This window comes from Numida meleagris, chromosome 2 (genome assembly GCF_002078875.1).
Source record: "Numida meleagris isolate 19003 breed g44 Domestic line chromosome 2, NumMel1.0, whole genome shotgun sequence".
Classification (NCBI taxonomy): domain Eukaryota; kingdom Metazoa; phylum Chordata; class Aves; order Galliformes; family Numididae; genus Numida; species Numida meleagris.
Genome location: NC_034410.1, coordinates 14,378,899 through 14,400,224, shown reverse-complemented (window position 1 = coordinate 14,400,224; position 21,326 = coordinate 14,378,899). Strand labels below are relative to the sequence as shown.

Genomic DNA, 21,326 nt, shown 5'->3' with positions numbered 1-21,326 from the left:
TTTATAGAGTCAGGTTTTATTCAGAATGGAATTAAAATTGTGCTCATGAAGCCTCTGTTGTCAGAGACAAATGGGATCTTGTCCTTCTTTCCTCCAGCATTCATCCTTCCCCTGGGTTCAGCCCAAACATTAAGGAGTGCTTTATTTACACAACACTCCTCTCCAGCACTCACCAGATCTGTGCTCCTGAGCCGGCAGCTGGAGGTGGACCTGGGAGCCTGGGCTGTGCGGTGACGGCTGAGGCACCGAGGTGCCACAGAGCAGGAAACGATGCCGATTTGGAGCTGGATTGAAAAAAAGCACAGCTGCCACACCAGCTCCCTGGGCACACTGCACTGCCTGCGTTTGATGATCTCCATAGCAATCTGTGAGCTGCAGGAGGCGATCAGACCTGCAGCCCTGCTGGAGGTGGCACTTACTCAGCGTGCTAATACCTGTGCTCCCCTATTCTACAGCCCTGATGGCCTTCTCAAAAGTTTTTTTCCTTGAAGAGCTTTATTTGTGATGTTTTTTGAAATACTATATACAAATCCCTCATAGCCGTACTTTTTACAAGCCATGAAAAAGCAATTTGTGCTGATGTCTGATGAAATCCATGCCAACAGGTGTTGGGAATATCACTTTCAGAGGCACGGCACCTTGCAGAGCCTGCTTTGCACGGCTCATCTGCTATCTCTCACTTGTCTCAGTATCTAGCATGGAATTCCACACATGCCTTTTATTTAGGAAAGAACACAAAAGTATGTTATCTTATTCCTCTGGAATTTTCCGCAGTTATTTAGCACGTTAGTTTAGACATAATTGGTGAGCGAGCTCTTGAAATTTGTATCTTCACAGCACTTATTTACATCGGGCTTAAAACAGTTCGTTGCAACTGAGGTAGATGTGAAGCATTAGACTGCAACATACCTAATCCATCTCTCCTCCCCCATGACCAGAAATCCTGTGGTTAAAATAACACAGCCTCTATTCAGAGCGCAAACTTAGAGCTGCGAGCGGGAGTCACACAACTCCGCCGATGGATCTGCCCAAGGAGCTCTCGTGGTGCTGCTTCCCACCCCGCTGCTGATCCAGGTGAGAGCGGCGGGGGCTCTCCTGCCTGCACACAAGGTAAAGATTTGCTGCGTTCTGTGTGTGTTTGCATGGGAACTAAAGCAGCCTACCAGCGTGACTGTGAAAATGCTGTTGCAAATGCGACTGTGAAAACGTTGCTGCTTATATAGAGAGAAGCGTTTGGCAAATGGCTTCACAGTCTTTAACTGCTAATCTGCTCATGCGGCTGTTCCCATACAGCTGAGAAATGGTGAAATAATAATCTGGTGGCGGCAGCAGCTCCCGCCACGCGTGCAGGAGATGGAGCACTGACAGCGCCGGGCACTGCTGCGATCCGGGCGGGCTGCAGCCCCGCAGGCACCGGGGGCTCTGGGCTGTGTGCTGTGTGCAGGCTGTGTGCTGTGTGCTGTGAGCGGGCTGTGTGCTGTGTGCTGTGTGCAGGCTGCAGGCTGTGTGCGGGACTTGGCGGTGCGACCCTTGCAGTGCATTCAGGAATGTTGGGATGCGGCGTGCCAGATAATTATCTGCCTTTATTTGCTCTTAGGACTTTCCAAGTCCCAGAGGACGTAGGAAAGCATCATCTTTATCTTGAAATCTGCTTTTAGCCGACATCTAGGCAGGCAGAGGGATGTCTGTGTGGTGCTGTGCTCCTCGTGCCGGCTCTGTTAACTCTCTGTGTCCCAACAGGAGTCACAGGGCACCCCGAGCACAGCACACCTCCTGCACTGTGGCATAATACAAAAACACCAAAACTCAGATTTTTGCTTAATTTTAAAGCATGCTGCTGCTTCCCACTCTGAGGAGGGCACACATATTCCTTTCCTCCAGCAAGGCAGTGCTGCTCCAGGTGACGCTCACCAGCCTGGAGGAGCCTCATCTCCCACCCTCTCTTCTTTCTTTTGCCCTTCTTCCCTCCCTGGAGTGAGGTGGGATGGTTTTTTACAGTGTTCATGCCTGCAACAGCTGTTCCCCCTGTTCCCACTGTCCTGCTCCAGTGCCACCCTCCAGAGGAAGGAGGAGGAGGATGCCGTGCCAGGACACTCGCAGCACTGAGCTGCCGTGCTGCAGGGAGCTCCTGGCTGGCAAAGGTAGCTTCTTCCCCGAAGCCAGCACCACTGCTTTGTCCCAGAGGAAATGAAGTGGCTTCACCATCTGGGCACCTGGCATGGGGCTTTTTTGCAGTAGTTGCTTACCACATGCTATGGCAGAAAGGCAGCTCAGAGGATAGAGAATATGCGCAGAACAAAGAAACGCGGTCAGGCAGCAACTATAAAATTTCAATATAGAAAGTTGAGCTGATGTCATTTCAACTTCCCAGAGCGATGCCAAGAATTCTAAGCTCCATATCAAGATTCAGTGAAAATCCCCCACATACTCACAATTTGTTCATGTGGAAAAATGAACTTTCATGGAAAATATGCATGGGAACCTGCCAGAGGAGTGTGTTGCTTTACTTCTATTAATTTTGAATATGTTAGTTCAGAGAGCAATCCCATTTTAGCATCAATTGCCTCATCCAAGAAGCAGAAGCTCAAACGCAAATACTGGAGGCGAGGGAAGTGTGTTTTCTGTATGACCAGTTGTTCAATGGAAAGAGCTGTTCAAGTGGGAAGGGTGTGGGAAGGCTCAGTGGGATGACTGCATTAACGCTTTTTTCCTGGTGACAAATCAGAATCATGATATGACACACCTGAGTGGAACAGCATCATCCGCTTTTATAGTTTTGAATGTGACAAAGTCAGGATCATGTGTTTAACTCTTACGATTAAGGTTACCCGTACATGCCCTGCTATAAGACCACATTCACAGTTGCTTATAACTTTGCCAGACTAGAATCATTCAGACTGAATTTTTCCTACTTGATTGTCTGCCTCAGGCTAAGTTCTCTTCTGGAAAACTGCAGCCAAAACTGTCCAGCTATTTCCAAGAACGAACATAGGGGAAAAAGGCATTGTTGTCCAACTGAAAAAAAAAAAAAGGGAAAAACAGGAGGAGAACCTGGTGATCCTTTTGGATAGCTCTTATTTCTCTGCGCTTTGGAGTAGAGATCTGAAATTTGGCAGGGTCTGAGCTTTGTGTCAGGACTGTGGCTTGTTTTATTATTGTTTTTTCTTACTTTGTAAATCTCCTCCAATTTGGCCTCGTGATAGACTTTGAAGGGAAAAAATAGCAAGTTATTAAGGACATGCTAGGGCTCAGTAGTCAAAATCTGCTTTCTTCCAGCGAGTGAGCTCGGCCCACTGCCCCAGCAGATCCCAGGGCTGATCCCAAAGTTCCTGTGCACCCAGGGGTGCTACCAAGCTTCTGCTGCTTCCACAGCTCTGAAGAGACTGGACTGCCCTGTCCCCTGGACAGACCCTGGCAAAATGGGTCGAGTTGCCTGCCTGCATGCCCTTTGGTTCAAGCGGCTGAAGCACTGTCACGCTCCAGCTGGTACATAGCTCAGGGAGCTACAGGCCTGTCAGCCTGACCTCGGTGCCAGGTAAGGTTATGGAACAGATCATCTTGAGGGCAATCACACAGCACGTGCGGGACAACTGAGGGATCAGCCCCAGCCAGCAAGGGTTCGTGAAAGGCAGGTCCTGCTTGACCAACCTCATCTCCTATGATCGAGTGACTCACCTGGTGGGTGAGGGAAAGGCTGTAGGCATGGTCTACCTAGACTTCAGCCACAGCCTTTCCCATCATTTCCCATGGTATTCTTCTAGAGGACCTGGCAGCCTGTGGCTTGGACAGGTACACTCTGCAGGGTAAAGAACTGGCTGGAGGGTCAGGCCCAGAGAGTGGTGGCAAATGGAGTTAAATCCAGCTGGCAGCTGGTCACAAGTGGTGTTCCCCAAGGGTCAGTATTGGGTCTGTCCTGCGTAATGTCTTTATTGATGACCCAGATGAGGGAATTGAGTGCACCCTCAGTAAGCCTGTGAAACCAAGTTGGGGTGAAGTATCAATCTGCCTGAGGGTAGGAAGGCCCTACAGAAGGACCTGCACAGGTTGGGCCACTGGGCTGAGGCCAGTGGGATGAAGTTCAATAAGACTAAGTGCTGGGTCCTGCACTTCGGCCATGACAACCCAGGCAACAGTACAGACTTGGGGGACAGTGGCTGGAAGGTTGCATGGAAGAAATGGACCTGGGGATGCTGGTCAGCGCACAGCTGAACATGAGCCAGCAGTGTGCCCAGGTGGCCAGGAAGGCCAATGGATCCTGGCTTGTATCAGAAATAGTGCAGTCAGCAGGAGCAGGGAGGTGATCGTCTCTCTGTACTCAGCTCTGGTGAGACCTCAAGTACTTAGTTCAGTTTTGGGCCCTTCAATACAAGAAAGACATCAAGACCCTTGAGCATGTCCAGAGAAGGGCAGTGAAGCTGTGAGGGGTCTGGAGTACAGGGCTTATGAGGAGCAGCTGAGGGAGCTGGGATTGGTCAGCCTGGAGAAGAGAGGCTCAGGGGAGACCTTATCACTCTCTACAACTCCCTGAAAGGAGGCTGTGGTGAGATGGGGGTCAGCCTTTTCTCCCAGGTAGGAGTGATAGGACAAGAGGGGATGGCCTTGAGTTGGACCAGGGGAGGTTCAGATTGGATATTAGGAAGAATTTCTTCTCAGAAAGAGTGACGAGGCACTGGAACAGGCTGCCCAGGGAAGTGGTGGAGTCACTGTCCCTGGAAGTGTTCAAGAAATGTGAAGATGTAGTACTTAGGGACATGGTTTAGTGGGCAATATTGGTGGTAGGTGGATGGCTGGATGATCTTGGAGGTCTTTTCCAACATTAATGATTCAAAGATTCAATTCTATGATAAATGCTTTGAAGCACCCAGGGACTATGGGGAGATTGCCACTGTTGTGAAAAATCAGTCTTCTGTATACAGAGGGAGACCTGGGTTAAAGCCTAGGACCACCCTGAGCACTAAGGAGAACACACAAGCTTGTGTAACATCTTACTCAGTGAAGACTGTCCACCCTGTACAATGGGTTAAAGCTGAGATCTCTAACAAAATCATGTGTGGTCTTCTAACTAACAAGCGTATCATAACATAGCACAAGGGAGTCCTAGTTCTCGCATCTCTTTATCTCACGGGCTTTTCAGTTTTAACAGTACTTTCGCAGCCTATTTCTGTATGCAATACTTATGCAGCATTTGCAGGCAGATGGTGAAATGTCAGGGTTTACATTTTGCCACTTGATGTGAGTCCCACTTTGGAAGGTAGGGAGATGCAGTCTGCTCATTTCCCTTCCCACCAGAGCTGCAGGAAGCAGTGGTTTTTCACTTCTTTTAGAGCTACTGGCTATGGAGCATCTTGCATGGCCTCCCCTTTCACAGAAGCAGGCAGCAATGTTTCCTCATCATTATCAGCTCCTGGGAGCACCACGCTCACATCAGGGCTCTGGTGTGCAAGGCACCATGGAAGCAATGACCAGATGAACAGCCACAGCTTCTCGGGAGCTGGCAGCAGAAGCAGAAGAGCCAAAGGACCAGAGATGCTCATAGGGGATGTCCTTGTGGAAGCTGTCACTTTCTCAAGGAAGAAATTCAGAAGGAAGAACTCTAGGAAGACACTGCTGTTACAAGTCCCATATACTGACTACACATGGGGACTAACACCATTAATGAAGCTGGCGGGTGCAAAATCTCTTGCACAGCTCTGGAAATGCTGCTGCCTCCTAACCTGCAGCCCTCACTGGTTCAGACACCTCCTTCCACAATGAGGTCAGGTCATGGGCGCAAACCCAAAAGCTTCATTGCTTGTAACTTGCTTGAGACCCAGACCCACTCCTACCCCAGCTCTATTCACAGCTAGCAACTGGCTTTATCCCATCACATTCTTACTACAGTTTTGGCTGAATTATTCTAGCCTGTGTGACACGACTGGTTCAACAGTGCTGTGCCTTGGGACATGGTTGTTGCTAAAGTGTATGAAATTCATTTTGCAGTTTCTCAATGAATAAAGAGAGGCTTTTGTACAATTCCTATTTCTTATGTTTCCAGATAGTAATGAAATATGTGCTATTTTTTCTCAGAAGTTAATGCTATTTTCCAAACATTCTGCTTTGCCCTACTCCGCAGACTCCTGTTCTCTGCAGGCTGCACGGGCCAGGTCTCCTATCCTGAGCTACACCAGGGCTTGGGTTTCAGAAGACAGTTGTGTAGCACCTTTGAGATCTACAGATCCCATGTCTGGAGAGATTCAGGCTCATCACAACCCTGAGAGAGGCCTGCAACCTTCCTGTACTTGTGATGCAGATATAAGTTTGTCTTTATATTATTCTGTAGCCCAGTGGTGCAGGACAAGGTGAGACACAAAAAGATGCTTCAAGAAAAGTTGCATATATTTTGTCTCCTAACAAGGTACAGCCATGGCTGAGTATTTCTGTAGCAAACATCCTAATAATCCAAACAGCACTTTCCCATGTAAATCACATCCTACTTTGTGTAGGGGCTCTTCCCTGTCTTCAGATGCAAGGATAAGGAGAGGCCTTACCTTTTCCAAAAGAAGGAGACTACAGCATAGGGTGAGGAAGATGAGTGTTTCAGCCTTCTGCACTGGCAAAGATCATACCGGGAACCCCCTCTCAGATGTAAATTCAGGTCTCCCACTCTGAAGCAAGTGTCAAACGTCCCTGTAGGTCCTTTTCTGTTATTTACAATACCCTTGTGAATCACATATCTGAAATCCATGTACAACACTACAGCATACACGAGTTCCTAATAATCTCAAACTCTCTGAAGTTGTTTGTTTGTTTTTAACAGCTTACAGTCTTTTAGCATGTTTTCACTTTTATTTGGATGCCTTGTCCCTCAGCAGTGAGTTTCTCTGTTTTTTCTTTCTTTTCTGCTGCTGTTGGTCGAGAGTTTATGCTCTTGGCATTTTCTACCTGCAGGGCACATCTATCAAACCAAGCACAGCACTGAGCTTAGGCTGTGCCAAGCTCACTGCACGAGCAGCTCTGTAGCCACAGAAAAACTCCCATCTGTGTTTCCATCCCTGAGCCCAGCCAAATCAAGCAGCATTTTAAGGCGATTTGCAGCCCTCTACCATCAAGGCTGTGACTGTGTCTCTGTTGAAGAGCTGCCAGAATCTGCCTCGTGAGCCATGCCTGACCATCCATAACCACCTTTGCCCCATTGTCCTTGCGCACACAGCCCCACCGTGCTGAAACTCTGCTCTTACCCACACCGCCAGCCATCCCATCAGGCGAAGCACCAGAAGGGCTTGCACAGTGTGCCCACTGCTGTGACTGCAAGGCTTTGCACCCCTGCTGCCTTTTGGCACAAAGCAGAAATGGGGTTGCTGATAACCTGTCACAGAGAAATAGAACCAAAAGAAATTGCTTTTTCCACCACTGTCTTTGTTCACAGTGGCTTGCTTTTGGACTCTTGCATGTCTGTAAACAAATGTTGCTGCTTTCCACATGCTACAGCTCTCTGTTTAAGTTGAGAAGAATCTCCCTTAAATATTTACTTACACAATAACATCCCTTGAGCTCTTTAAAACTTGTTGTACAGAACTGCCTTTTATAAAACACCCCAGATTTTATTTATTTTCTTGACCTGCTTCCCCATCCCACAGCTGTGCAGGGAACCAGCACCTCTGTCTGCTGGGGCTGCAGCATGCGTAGCTCAGGCACTGGTGCCTGGTCCATGGGGCTCGCAGACATCATCTCCAGCACCTACCAAGGACTACCAGAGCTGCAGGGAAGAGCTTCAGCACACACATTGTTTCTGTCCCAGGAACTCAACAACCCCATAACTTCCAGGAATAGGCTCCTTTCAGAGGCAGGAAAGCTGCTCTGATGGCCCTCTCTTCCTACGATTACACACACAACAGCTGAGCCTGGAAGCACATGCATATGCAGTCACTTGTTTGCTTTCATATACAATGTGAATTAAAAATTTAGGTAGTCAATAGCAGCTGTAGATTAAATGCCTGATGTCCCCAAGTGGATGCAGGGAATGGTGCTGGTGGATGGTGTCCCCAGGAGTGCAATCCCACCTGCATCTGGGGACACAAAGGAGGGCTCTCTGCTCCAAAGCTGGGAGCTGAGGTGAGTGAGGCTTTGTGTTTCAGGTGGAATTCTGCAGAAGAGTGTCCTGTATTTTTTTTTCTTTAAATTTCTGATTCCCTACTCATGGAAAGTGAACCTTTCAATAACACGTAAATTATAACTTCCACAGCCTGCAGTTCTGTGCATTTTCTGAGCAATAGGCTTTCAAGACACATGAAATGTTCTGTACTATTCAGCTGAAATCCTCAAATCAGAGAAGGGCTTACCATTAAAAATAATACAAAATTGATAGCGTACATTAAAAAAGAGGATTCACCAACCAGGGCATTTGTTCATATTTAATTTTAGCTGAAGGTACACTTTCAGCAATGTATTTTGTAACTTCCATGCTATCCGTTAAGAAGTTTGCCTGACATAATCAGTGTTTAAGACTAAGTGGTAGAGACCTACGGTCCTTCTGTGTTTCTAATTCCACATTATTCCAGCATCCTGATGAATCAGATATTGGCAAAATCTCCATTTTCTCAAGCCAGTGTAGGCTTGAGTAGGAATTGGATTACTCACCCACATAAGCAAGTGCAAAGGAGGTAATTCATTATGCTGTTTCTAAGGTATAATTGAAGCCCACCTTCCCATTCTAGGCTCTATGTGGGTTTAATTGCGGGAGCTAAACAGAGGAGAAGTGCCACAGCTTCTCTGAGTCATTTTTATTCTTGTCCTGGTTCTTTATCACTAATTACGTCACGACATATTTCCATGGAGATTGAGAGTGGGGCCATCAGCCTGCAGTCCCTCCTGTCCCCCTGGCACCTTCACTCACTTTTCTAAGTGCAGTGTTTCTCTGGAAGGTCCCTTGGGAGGAAGAAACAGGCTGCGTTTTGATCAAGGTCCTTCTTGTTCTGAGTGGAAATTTCAACAGATTAAATAAAAGGATGTATCCTTTAGAGAGCGAGTGTTATTGGTGAAGCTGGGGGATCAATTAGTGTTTTTCTGGTGGCTGAGGATGATTGCAGAAACAGATTTGAACATCGGCATGGCACTGAGCATTACTTTTCTCCCATGGTGAGTGCAATATGTGGAAAGGCTGTCTCAGACATCCTTTTCCTTTTTTTCAGTCTGAACTGGAAAGACCTTCTTGTACTTTCCTCTCCACCACACAAGGCATCTTTAGCAACGTGGATGTAGTATCACAGTTTAATACATTTAAATCAATATCTCTGTCAAGAGCATATTTCCCAAGGTGGGTAGGTGAAGCCTTTATCCAGCCATTGCCCACATCCACCAAGTCATCTTGTGTCAGTGCCAGGGTCAATTATCTCCTTTAATTCAGAAACATCCAAATGACTTAAATTCCAGGAACAAAGAATGTTAATAGTTCAGAAAGGAAGCAACTTGTTTCCAGTCATAACTGAACCAAACCCTCTTATTTCCTCTTGGTATGACATTAGGCCATGCCCCTATTTTGTGCTCTGATGTCTCATGGAGCTGTAGCTGTCTGCAGTGGCTCCAGCTCATCAGCTGGGCCCTGTGCACCTGTGAGCCACAGCAATTGCACTCCTGTGTTGCCTTGGTGGAGCTGCAAACACCTCTGACATCAAAGAATACAATTTTTGGATGGTTGAATTAGATGATCTGGCGGTTGGACTAGATGAGATTAGAGGTCTTTTCCAACCTTAATAATTCTATGATTTTCAGTCCTGCTTAATCCTGCACACCTGTAATGGACCCAGAAAAAGGTCTTTGATCATCAAAGAAGAAGCATTGGAGTAGAAATCCCATCCCTCCAGGATCTCTCAGAGACCTGAGGTAGGGCACAGAAAAATGCAACCCTAAAAGAAGATTGGTCAAAGTGCTGAAGGCAGAGATGCAGGCACCCAGGCCAGGATCAACTGAAGACCAGGACCAACTCAAGACCATGTTCTCCAAACGAGGAATGGAGGCAACCATGAAGCCTGCAGCCCTGCTGGTGGAGCCACGTGTGTGGGACCACCGTGCTAGGCACCTCTGAGAAGTCCCTGACTCTTGTATGGCCAAAGGCTGCACAACAAGCATTGGGTTAGTTCAGTCATGTTTGTATGGCTTTATGAGTGTCAAAAGCAGCGTGAGTCTGAATGATTAACTGTTATTATTTATTAGACTTAATGCTGCCCAGTCCTGGTGCTGAACTTCCCAAACCAAAGCCTAGCATATACAGTTGAGTTTGCTGCTCTCCAAACAGCACCCAGCATCGATCATGGCACTGTAAATTGTTTACACAAAACTGCAGACATCATAACTTACTAAATAACTCTCTTGTCAGTCAGATAAGTAAATATTTCAAAAGATTGTGAACACCATTGCAAGCTCCAACTGCTCAGACCAGCTCCAAATGGATCCAAGTTAGCAGGGGACCAGATTTGCTTTGCCTTTGATATTCCTGCTCCAAATCGTGTTGAGAAGAGATGTGAAAACAAGCCTCCCTCGGGGAGGCTAATGCAGTTTTAAAGATGCTGAACTTTCCATGGAGCTAAAACGAGGAGGAAAACCATGGTGAGTTCTTACAAGCTATCTTCCTGGAGATGTAAATCTGTATTTTTGAGACTCAGAGGGTACCCCTTCTCCACATCCTCCTTGCTTAGCCCAGACCAATGTTGTTGGCTGCCCACAGGTAAGGCACCCTGCTTTCAAGCACATACAGTGGCACAGCCAAACACTTCTGAAGCACGCAGCCCTCTGTTTGGTCTAGGATGTTGTTTCATGGGGTATTTCATTCCAGTCACTTCCAGCAATTACTTGGGATCTTTTTCCTTTAGAGTTCACCGAATTGTACCAGCTCACCTTCATACACAAATAGGCATCATGTTACAAGGAGGAATGCGAAGTTAAGCAGGCCTGAGCCTTTGTAGCAGGAATTTGTTTTGGAAGCAAACGAGTCGGAAGGAGAGGAAATGGGCAGCCCACCAATGGCTTTGGCAGGATTATCCCACATTTACAGCAAGCCACAGCAGGGGCAAACCACAGACTGGGGCTTCCCAGGGAAGCAAGGACAGAGCCCACAGCTAAGGGCACTTCTGGCAAAAAACAGGGTCTGGTTCTAACCCTGGAGCCCTGTCCCTGGCAGTGTTCAAGGCCAGGTTAGATGGGACCCTGGGCAGCCTGATCTGGTGGCTGGGAACCCTACCCGTGGCAGCAGGGTGGGACTGAATGATCTTTAAGGTCCCTTCCAACCTAAGCCGTTCTGTGATTGATTCTATGATTCTAGCACTGTTATTTGAAGCCTCATGAAGCTCCCCTCCAGCACAGGTCTCACTAACAAGGTAGCAACCATGAGCTTTGGTGGAAACCAAAGCATGCAGCTCCCTGTGTTGCGCAGTGGCTGAGGAGGACAGTCCTCCATGCAGAGCCCCATGGAGGCCAGGCACAAAGTTCCTTTTGAGCTTAAAACTCACTCACTCAATGTGAACTTGATACTGAGCTATTAGCTGAGCCTCCTGTTTGGTGCTTGCTCCTCTAGGACTTGGCTGGGAGTGACTTCCACCTAATCTCTTTAAAAATATTTTGACCCTTTCTCTTGAGCTACTTCCATACCTCCTGACAATGCTGGTGCAGCTGGGAAGTTTTCCTAAAAGTGTAAGTTTCCGTGTATGATGTGTATCACTTATTTAGTGTCAAAGGTGTGTATGAGGCTGCCCAAGTTTCCAAGAAGGCGAGTTTTAATCCCAAATGCCACCAAGACAGCACAGTATGAGCATAAATAAAAGATAGTTTGCAGAGACAAACTGTCAGCAGTTCTCATCCCCTTAAATGCCTGCTCATGGTTGTACACAACCATACGTACTGGCATTCCAACCTTAATATCCTCAGAATAAACTGATGATCAGTATAGGAAAGCAAGTAAAGTAAGAGTAATTTCTTACTGTTATAGCACAAGTGGGTAGATGCTGAGGATAAATGGGAAAAGGATGCAAAAGCAATGTCAACCAATGTGTGCAACATCAGATTTGTGCGTACTCCCATGTGAAATGCACTCGATACAGGCCTACAGGAAAGCTGGGGAGGGAATTTTGTAAGGGCATGCAGCAACAGGATGAGGGGAAATGGTTTTAAACTGGAAAAGGGTAGATTTAGACTAGGTATTAGGAAGAAATTCTTTACTGTGAGGGTGGTGAGACACTGGCACAGGTTGCCCAGTGAGGATGAGGATGCCCCCCTGGAAGCATTCAAGGCCAGGCTGGATGGGGCTTTGAGCAGCCTGGTCTAGAGGGAGGTGTCCTTGCCTACAGCAGGGGGTTGGAACTAGATGATCTTAAAGGTCCTTTCCAACCCAAACCATTCTATGATTCTATGAATACGTTCATGTCCTGCAGATGCAGAGGTTTCACTTCCTGCAGTAAATGTTTTCTAATTCCAAGATACCCCTGATAGAAAAGGACAATACAGACTGAAATGTGTTCAGAACCTGCCAGAAATAAAGGTGCTATTTTTAAAAAGAGACCTGGAAACACTTCAGCTCTGTGTCCATCTCCCATGCTGTGTGGGATCCCTGTCTGTCATAGTCCACTGCAGCTGTGTCCCCTCTCTACCATGGAATGGGAAGGCAAAGCAAGGCAAGGCAAGGCAAGGGAAAAGCAATGATCTGTATCTCTTTTCCATCAACCACTGCCTGCCTCTGGATGCATACCATGCTGGCTTATGAGCAGTTGGTATTTCAATATCTACACTACCTGGGACTTTTTTGTAAGCTAAAAGTGTTCCATAGCTGTCTCTCTGTTCCTCTTGAGTAGCCTCTAAAATAGGAACGTAAAGAATGCAAATGGGGGTAGACTTGCCCTTAACTAAGTGCATTTCTCTTCTTATCTTCACTGCAGCATGTCACTGGTTCTTCATCCATTAGTGATTTTTTTCTCTGAACATCGTCTCTGATTTCTGTGTCATGAGGGGGAGTATTGTCAGATCTCATTCGCATGACGGGAGAGGCAGAAAATCCGTTCTGTATATCATGTGCCCTTGGCTCCCAACACCACAAAGGATTTCTTCAAGCCCTGCTCATTATCTCCTTTTATACTTTAAAAGAAAAGCTAAAATGCTGGTGACAAATGGTCTCGTTTATCACATTTAATTGACTGACTGTTCTTTTAAGCCTCTGAAATATACACTTTGGGCCAAAGCGCTGGAAAAAGAACATGCCATTTATCCTGGTCTGCTGCCAGGTCACATTAAAAAATGTTCAGGAGGTGTTTGCTAGACCAGTACACCGAGTGAGCCTGCTCCGGCAGCGTGTCTCCAGCTGCATGATGTGTTGCTCTCTGGAAAGGAGGTTGAGCAACTACACCATAAGTAATTTTTATCCTGTGCTAACAGCACTAACAGTTTTACTGGAAATCAGTGGAAGTGCAGCACAACGTCTGGATTAAAAAGAAGGAAGGTGCAGTTCAGGAGGGATGACTGCTCACCTCTGCCCAGGGAAACAGGACACGGTTGGGCTTAGGGACCTGCCCCTGAGGTGGGGTCATGAGCATGTTCCTATAATGTCATCCTGTTGGAAAAAAAGACCCCAAGCTCTCTGTTGTGGAAGATTAAGGTTACATGTCACACTGACTGACATGGTTTAGTGGGCTCAGTGCTGAAGGTTTGATGGTTGGATTAGATGATCTTGGTGGTCTTTTCCAACCTTAATGATTCTACGATTCAATGATTCTACGTAAATAGAAATAAAACGTGCAAGACATCTCCATTCCCTCTGTTCAGCAGCTTCATACAGATGTAGGCAGGCAGGTAGGTAGGCTGAATAAACTGGAGTGGATTAGAGGATGAAGGGTGAAATAACGTCTTTCACATTAGAGGCTGAGCCAAAGGAAAGCAAATAACTGTTCTCTGTCTCTGCTGTAGATAAGAGCCATGTGCTAAAATTTCAGTGAGGGTGTGTACTGGGTCTGACCGGGAGTTAAGAAAGACTTAAGATGGATTTAAGAAATGTTCCTAATAGTAAGAGCAGTACCACTGAAATGCTTTGCCTCAGGAGGCTGTGGAGGTTCTGCCATCAGAGGTTCTGCAGAATGGGTTATCCAGGTGTCTGCAAGCACAGACCCATGCACAGAGCACAGGGATGGGCTGAGGGCAGCTGGGGGGGCCTTCTGCGTGGTACTTTCAGTGTATTAGTCTGAACATGTGAGGCTCCTCTTACACAGAACACGACTCCAGTCTGCAAACCCCCACAGAAGGCATCAGACTCGACAGCCCTTCCAGCTGGAAGATGGAAACCTGCTGTCCCCTTTCCCCACCTCACCTCCTGCCTGCTGCAAAGGGGGACTTCGGAGCTCCCTTGAGTTTCTGACACCGGGAGACTCAGCATCGTCTCCCAAGTCAGCAGCTGACACAAATCCCGTTGCCCTGATTAGCAGCCCTCCTAATCCCTGTGATGTCAGTGGGGCTTTGCATGGCAGGATTTGGCCCACTGCCCTCCTGCGGGAAGCGCGAGGAGCTTTGCTTTTGTTTCACCTCCTTCTGGCCATGGGCAGGGAGCAGGCTGCAGGCAGGACCCTGTGGTAGGGGACAGCAACATTCACTGCCAAGGTGTGGTTGTTCTGTGGGAAAACGCAACAGAAAGGCGTTTCCGGAGGAATGCAGAGAGATCCCACCGGGCAGCTCCTCTTTAACTCTGCAGCGTATGTATATGGGTTTGATTACATACGAGTGTATACACACATATCTGCTGCAGTTACACTGTTTGCACGCTCCCCACCTGCTCAGGCTCTGGGCTAGCACAAGGCACTTGTGCAGCAGGGGGAGGAAGAGGAGGAGGCCGAAGGAGGGGAAGCTGCCATCAGACACTGTGGCTCTGTGCTAACCCCCATTTCTTACAGTGCTGGAATGCAACCGGCGACTGTTTCTACTATTTAAGGAAAAAGGTTCCTATACAAAATCCTGTGGTTTTGAAGTGATCCTTTTATAGGCATAAAGAGATTTTTCCACATCCCTCTATTTGATTTCTTTTTTCGCTCAGACCTGGCTGCTCCAAGAGATGTTTGCAGAATATCATGCACAGGAATCGTTCCTATTCTTGGTACTGGAGATCAAATACCCCATCAGTTTACCACATAAAGCCACAGGATGCAAACTGCCAGCGACCTCCAGCCACAGAAGCAAGAGCTGCATTTGGTCCCGTACCCATCCCAAGGGATTTTGAGCTGGAAGTGCCTCATCACAGAGCTGAACATGCTGTGTGTTCTGCAGCAGGCTCACCCTAATCACAGCGCTCTCTAATGAATTGTTTACGCTTATGTTTCTCAACAGCAGCGTGTGTTAATGGCATTTGTAATTTCCTTGATTTGGAATAAGATTAACTGTGTGTTAGCCTTGAGATAATAACAGGGGTGTTCGGGTGTTTATCCTAAACAGTAATTGGACGCAGTGTGCGGAGTGTGCCTGCAGCAGGGACCTCAACACCCATCTCTCCTTGCCCATTGGGCGTGCCCTGCTCCTAAAGTGGGAAATGTGGCACCCATGTCTGTTCTGGCCCAGACCAGGGAGACCCCACATCCTGCACCCCAGGCAGCGGTAGGGCTGGGATTGCAGGGGCTCCTTTGTGAGGGGTTGCTCAGGTGTGGGCTCTCAGGTAGGGTGCATCCAGCCCCAGGGCTGCTGCTGAGCTGCTTCACCCAGCCAAAATGATGGGATGCAAGAAGTGAAGCAAACCTCAGAGCCTTACACACAAAGTCTGGGGACACCTGAGAGCTCCCTGAGCTCCTCTGCAGACACCAGCATCCTCAGGGCTGTCCAGGCACATGTGCTCAGCTGGGATCTGTAAAGAGCATCACATGGCTCAGTGCTTTACAAGGACCAACATGATCTTTAATTTATTACTCCAGACTATACAATCATATACTGTGCTGGAGATAGATTTTCTGAAAAAAACTACAAAACAAGGGATGTACAGAGTCTCAGTAGCCACTCAGTGCCAGATGTCTATTATCTCATCACATACATATGCTATGCAAAGATGCCATTACTAACGCTTCCCTCCACTACCACTGAGACATGCCTGGTACCGCCAGTTAGTGCTGACATAAATAACAACCTGTCCTAGCATCCCCCTGACCAGTGCTGGGGAAGGGGAAAGGATGCATGTTCCAGATGGAAACACAGCCAGGGTTTGTTCCCACAGTGGCTTCAATTTATCTAATTTTACCTCGGATAAGGTCTGAGTGGGAGGGATTCTTTCACAAACTGCATCCTATTTGACTGCTTACACACTTGTTTTTTTTTTAATGAAATTATGGGAGTAGTAATAGGAGCAATGCCAAAACTACTGCAAAGCAGCCGAGACTCTCAAAATATGGTAGAAAAATCACAGAATCATTTGAGTTGGAAGGGACCTTTAAAGGTCATCCGGTCCAACTCCCCATGCAACCTACTCTCTGGTTCCCCCTTGACAGATGAGGCACGTTCACCAGTTCCTGCTTTAAAGTGATGTAAATCTCTGACCTCAGCAGCATGAGTTCTCATTCATTCCCACACTGAATGGATGTAAAGTGCTGAAGCTGGATTTGGGACCATTGGTATAGGCCTTACCATTCCAGGCTTTGGGCTCCCTCAACTTGAAACCATCTTTTAACTGTGTACAAAGCTCCCATGGAAAACTGTGTGATCCAGATTTGCTTGCAGCTTATCTAGCATGAATGGCTAAGGCCAGTCTGAAGATACATTGACAGAATGGGGATGAAAAACCAAGTGATGCCCGTACACAGAAGGACAAATTCATGGTGCTCTCCCGAATTGTGGGTGGTCTATTGTGCATTGCTGTAGTCAATGAGAACATTAAACTCATACATGCAAACCTAATTTGAAAAACCATTATTTAGGCTTAACAATGCAACTATTGTAACCTCATCATTTCCACATATTGACCCCTAGCTCTCTGCTCCTCTCAAGTACAGAGAATTCTCTTCAAAATCCTGCAATTTTATTTGAAAAAAATGCTGTGGGCGTAAAGTTACCGTGGAAGTACGCAGAGCCCTGATGACTGTTTTCATCCATACAGAACACGAGGCCAGCAGATGATTTATTTTTATTGGCACAGCAGTCAGATAAGCTTCCCTTATGATGAATGAGAGAAGCAGGGGTTGGCCCATGCTGTCAGTCAGGGAGCATGTGGCAGAAGGACTACAAGAGCAGCTTGGTGATGACACGCTGCTTGAACATGTTCTCAGAGCAGCGCCAGGATCCCACGCTGCTGTTTCTCCTGCTACTTGGAAATAACAGCAGTGCTCCCAGCCAGTGAAGTCACTGTTTGCCCACTGTTGACTTTGTGGCACGTCATGAGACAGCTACGCCACAACTGGGTAAGAACAAAGCATCGGAGTGAGTGTTGGGTGTGCTCCACCTCCTGCCCTCCCTGGACAGCAAGGCAGTCTGCGAGTATGCCTCTTTTGTCATCTGCAGGGACTTCTGAAGGGTTTCCGGAATATAAAACTTGCCGTAACAAATCATTTTCCTTTGGTTGTTGTTCTCCTAGTTTTTAAAAAACAACATTTTTGGGATGACCCAGACTTTGGAACTAAGCAAACAAACTTTTGATGGACATTCTCACTCTTTCTGGTTTGTGGCTGATTTATTCAGATTCTCTGCTTTCCTTGAAGGAGACCTTGATTACCACGTAGACTACATTTTTACCCTGTTCCTCTGAGATCTCCAGTGGGAAATGAATTTTGGAGGGGACTGAAGGTTGCTAGAATCATAGAATCATTAAGGTTGGAAAGACCAATAAGGTCTAGTCCAACCATCAACCCATACTTGTGACTGCTCTAGACCATGTCATTCAGTGTGACATCTATCTTTTCTTGAACACCTCCAGGGATGGCAACTCTACCACTTCCCTGGGCAGCCTGTTCCAATGCCTCACCACTCTTTCTGAGAAGAATTTTTTCTTATTTTGTCCTAATATCCAACCTGAACCTCCCCTAGAGAAACTTCAGGGCATTACCTCTTGTCCTATCAAAATTCAAGCAAGTAAAAAGACTGTGAATACAGACGGGTGACCTGGGGTGAATATCAAAGGATACTAACAGCGCTGTAGAACTGCTCCAGAGCTTTAGTTTTCAGTGTTATGGTTCTGTGTGCCTTCACAGGCCTAGGGCTGCATCAGGCCTACTCTGGTTCTCCTTCTCCTCCCCTTGTGCAGCCAGAACTTAGCAAGGGTTTGAGTTTTCTCTTGCCAGCAGCTGTGCACACTCCATGTTTGCTGCTAGTGGTACTGAAGATCAGGCTTTGGAGGTTAATTTGCTTTTCATGATGAAATCAGGTTGGGAGTGGTAAAGATCTGAGGGCTCCCTCAGTCGGAAAATTGGATCCGGCTTACTTGAATGTGGAGTCATGTGGGTGGAGTTAATAAATAGCTTGGGATGGAGGTGGACAAACACTGAAGGAACTGCTTCATCCAGGTAGAGGCCTGGCTTGCTGCAGGGCCCAGCCCTTCGTGCTGCCCTGTGGCTCCTCCCACCCTCCCCGTGGCCAGACCTGAGCTGGCTGAGCAGTGCCTGGGGCTGAGGATGTTCCCGGCTTGATGCATGTCCCAAACCTGTGGGGGCTTAATGGCCTCCTCTATCAGGACCAGATAAAACTGGTTGCCCCAGGCAGGTGTAAAGACACCATGGGCCTTCTTGGTGCAAAATGCACCCACCATGGCCACCGTGTCATGTTGCAGTTGAAGGCGGCTGGTGTCCCTGGGGTGTGCTGCCTGCACTGCTGCCCATGCAGAAACCCTACACACAGCCCAAGCTAGGGTTTTGTCCTTCTAGAGATGTCTGTGGAAGAGGAAAAAGGTAGATTCTGCAAGGAAACTTTGGTGTAGGATAGCTCTGCATGTGCAAATCTGCTCCAAGAGAGAAGTCCCTGCTCTGTTGGTGTGTCCCCAGCAGCGTCCCATGAGATCTCTTTCCCTGGGCACTCAGCTGCCCCATTTTAGAGTCTGCACATATGTACAGCAATCTCAATGCTTCTTTCCAATGCCTTGGGTTGTTTCTTGAGCAGCCTGCATAGGTGCAGTTGTGTCCATGCATGAAGATATCTCATTTTGGAAAAGGGGTTAGAAACAAGACAAAAAATGCAGACAGCACACCAAAAATGCAATCTGTGATTGTCATGGCTGTAATCCTGTCTGGTAACCCTTCACTGCTACAAAACAAAAATAGAACAGGTGAAGACAGCAAAATGCCAGCAGTCTGCCATGGGCCCCACCACCCTACCTTCCACTCCTCTTCCACCCCTACACCCAGGCACAGAAATATAGCATCACAAAGGCACCTTAGAGGTCATCTTGGGACTCTGGTCACCAGCCACTGCCTTGTTTGTCTATCTCCATCTACTCCAAGATGAGATTATTCCCTTCAGCTGCCAGAGGCTGAAAAGTATGGCTTAGATCTGATTCTGTACTACTGCAGTTAGATTTTCTGTTCTGCACAGGGGAAACAATGAAAGGTGAAATCCCTGTAGGGAAGGATTTGTGAAATTCTGCAGGAAATTGATATTACAGATAATTGTTTCCTGCTGAGGAGGATCTAACAGAACTTTGCTGAAAAGTTGCCCTTTTCAGCAAAATCCACTGCAGTGTACCCAGGCACAAAAGTCTGCCTCAAGAACAAATGTGCTTCGCTGTACATTTTCCTGCTGCACCTGAAATCTAATATTGGTTATTTTCACTGGGAATTCCTTGAAAAGAGACAGCACTGTGAAAATGATAAACCTGTGCAATTGCAAATGAGGTGAAATGTGGGGTGCTTTGGCCTCTGGAGCACGAAGACTTTGATTCTTAATGGCAGCTATTAAGACTTTTTGAAAATGCGCAGGGGAAATTTGTTGATGTTCAGAGCAAAATCTCCTCTGCTAAGAAGGCCTGTACCATCAGAAGGCACCAATTTTCATTCACTTATTTTTGGCTGAGGGTAAAAGAGATGCACATAAGCAGCTTTGTTTTTTATCTCGTTCACAGTATTTCTAGAATGGGTCCTGTATTTGTCCTTGTTGATGGCATCTCATCAAAGTAAGCCTGTAATAAGAGAACAACAGATGTGACAGTTGATGTGACACTGGCTTTTGCCATTGTATACAGTTACGGATATGCTTGTACATGTCCAGTGGAATTGAGTTATATCTGTAAGCCAGGACACCTTTGATAATGTACTCTGAGCTGTGTTAACAGTGATGGGGAAATGAGCCTTGAGATAATCTCTCCTCCTCACACTTCCACTACACTTGCCAAAGTAGACTGCTGGTACTTCCTGGATCAAATACTCCTGTCCATTGATTGTAGCACTCTTTTTCAGCTGCCTCCGACAGCTCCAAGCTTGAAGCAGCAGATACTTTGAAACAGATAAAAGAAAACTTCTGCTTACAATCATTACAATCAGAACAAATCCAAGAGCACTGTGACTGTTTTATTAATATGTGTGCTTTGCCATTCCCAACCGTTGCAAAACCTGTGTATCTGGCTCTCCAAGAATATTACTGCTTGGACCCAATTCATATGGATCGCGAAGGATCAAGACATTCCTGAAAGCTCACTTGCCAGCTCTACTGCTCTGCCAGCACCAGTAATTTGAGCAGGAACGATGGTCCCTTTGAAATATGGACTGCAGTGTGACTGGAGCATGGGGCCCAGCCAGATACATACACATGGATAGACCTGCAGACAACCCATTTTCTTTCCAAAGTAGCCCTCATCTTCACCCTGCCAAGGTCACTGCAGGCAGAGAAGACACAAAATCTGATCTTCAAAATTGCTTCAGAAACATGCCACCACACTGGGCTGTCCAGGTAGAAGCATGAAGAGAAAGCTGCAGACTGGAGCAAGAGAAGCTCAGAGCTCACATTTTCTTGATATGTTTCAGTAATAGCTATATGAAGAATTAGAGCATTTTTGCAGGACTGAAGGGTGCTGACAGCGTCTGGTTTAACATAATAAACCTTGCTTGTCATCTCATTTACTAGCTATCAGTTCAGCTCATCTGCTGGATTGTTACAGCCACTCCCTGACGTCATCGGGAGTGTATGTGTTAGATCGATTATGCCTTTTACAGTCCAATATGGATTTAGGTAAACTGCTCTAACTGAAGGGCTTAACGAGAAAAACAGCCTGTGCTTGTAGAGCCCTACCTGAGATGTATATCTGAAATGTGCAAGTGTCTGTTACACGGGCCCTAACTGCTTTATCAGACGAGAGAAACCTGGCAAAGCTTAACGATCTCACAGACCTGAACAAGCCTGAGAGGTGCCTGTCAGATCACCCAAACAGATACTCA

General features: G+C 47.0%; 1 protein-coding gene across 1 annotated transcript in view; it reads left to right on the top strand.

The window, feature by feature from the left end:
- The window catches only part of JCAD (junctional cadherin 5 associated), a 56,835-nt gene continuing 36,472 nt past the window's right edge, over window positions 964-21,326 (top strand). Inside the window, exon 1 of the mRNA XM_021387071.1 lies at window positions 964-1,110. The gene's annotated coding sequence lies outside the window, so the exon portion shown is untranslated. The remainder of the gene's footprint in view (window positions 1,111-21,326) is intronic.